Genomic DNA, 1,786 nt, shown 5'->3' on the forward strand with positions numbered 1-1,786 from the left:
GATAACTTGCTGCAGCCTCTCCATCAGGGTTTGCTGCTACACCTTGCACTTTTATGTTATGGAGACGGCTTCTTTCCTTAAACCTCACAAACCAACCTCTGCTAGTTTCACACGTTTCCTCTGTAGCTTCTTCACCTCTCTCAGCTTTCATGGACTGGAAGAGAGTTTGGGTGTTGCTCTGAATTAGACTTTGGTTTAAGGGAATGTTGTAACTGGTTTCATGTTCTATCCTGACCACTCAAACTTCCTCTATTTCAGCAGTAAGGCAGTTTTGCTTTCTTATTCGTGTGTTTACTGGAGTATTAGTTATAATACTAATACTTTTCCTTTGCATTATATACTATTATTTCCTTCAAGAACTTTTCATTTGCACTCACAGCTTGTCTGTTTGGTACAAGAGGCCGAGTTTTCAGCCTGTCTTGGCTTTCAGCATGCCTTCCTCACTAAGCTTAGCCATTTCTAGCTTCTGATTTAAAGTGAGAGACATGCGACTCTTCCTTTCATTTGAACACTTAGCAGCCATTGTAGGGTTGTTAATTGTCCTAATTTCAGTGCTGCTGTGTCTCAGGAAATAGGGAGACCCGAGAGAAGGAGGAGAGATGGGGAACAGCTCATCGGTGGAGCAGTCAGACCACACAACATTGGTCGATTAAGTTTGTCATCTTCTATGGGTGCAGTTCCTGGTACCCCCAAAGCAATTACATAGAACAGGGTGATTATAGTCAATGATAACTTAATGGTACATTTAAAAAAAAACTAAAAGAGTGTAAATGGATTGTTTGTAACACAAGGATAAATGGTTGAGGGCATGGAGACCCTATTTTCCATGATGTGATTATTACGCATGGCATGCCTGTGTCAAAGCATCTTACATACCCCATAAGTATATACACCTACTGTGGACCCACAAAATAAAAAACAAAAATTATTTTAAAAGACTAAAAAGCAACAAAAACCTTTGCAATAATAACCTCAAAACTCACTGATGACAGATCACCATAACAGATATAAGAGTAATGGAAAAGTATAAAATTGGTGAGAATCTCCAAAAAAGTATTGTGGTATCTGTGAAGCAGTATGAAAATGAGGTGCCATAAAACAAGGTCTGCCTGTGTGCCCTTAACAAATATGTGCAGCATGAAAGGAGGTATCCATGAATGTTCCTGTAAGTGAAGAGGTTGGGAATCTAAACCTGACAACAGAAGGAACCAGAAGCTAAAACTTTAATTGGCATTTGGCCTATATTGGTGTGGGTCTAAGATTTCAGACTCTAAGCCAGATGATGTGAAAAACTGGATGAAGGAGGCCCATGGGCAGTTGGTGCAGGGGGTGGCATCTCCTTTTTTTAGAAAACAGAGCCTAACACTCTCCAACCTACCCAACCCTCATCTTCCAACTGTTCCCCATCGTAGGACCCAAAAGGGGGAAACATGCCTGGACCCACAGACTGTGTGAGAGAAAGCAGCTGGTGATTTATGAAGAGATCAGCGACCCTGAGGAAGATGACGAGTAACTCCGTAAGTGAACCTTCAGCTCATCCCCAGCATCCCTGCAGATGTGCTGTTCTGTTACGGTACCGGTATCCCATCCTGTCACTTGTTCCCCAAATCATTCCCTTCTCGTAATTTTCTAGGGTACAGCATTGAGGCTGAATGATGAGATTTCCCATGCTCGCTCTTTCTTTCTCTCTCTTTCTTTCTTTCTTTCTTTCTTTCTTTCTTTCTTTCTTTCTTTCTTTCTTTCTTTCTTTCTTTCTTTCTTTCTTTTTCTTTCTTTCTTTCTCTTT

General features: G+C 41.0%; 1 pseudogene; it reads left to right on the plus strand.

The window, feature by feature from the left end:
- Positions 1-1,786, plus strand: part of LOC105547740 — a 19,924-nt pseudogene that overhangs the window by 11,507 nt on the left and 6,631 nt on the right.

Source organism: Mandrillus leucophaeus, unplaced genomic scaffold, assembly GCF_000951045.1.
Source record: "Mandrillus leucophaeus isolate KB7577 unplaced genomic scaffold, Mleu.le_1.0 Scaffold395, whole genome shotgun sequence".
Classification (NCBI taxonomy): domain Eukaryota; kingdom Metazoa; phylum Chordata; class Mammalia; order Primates; family Cercopithecidae; genus Mandrillus; species Mandrillus leucophaeus.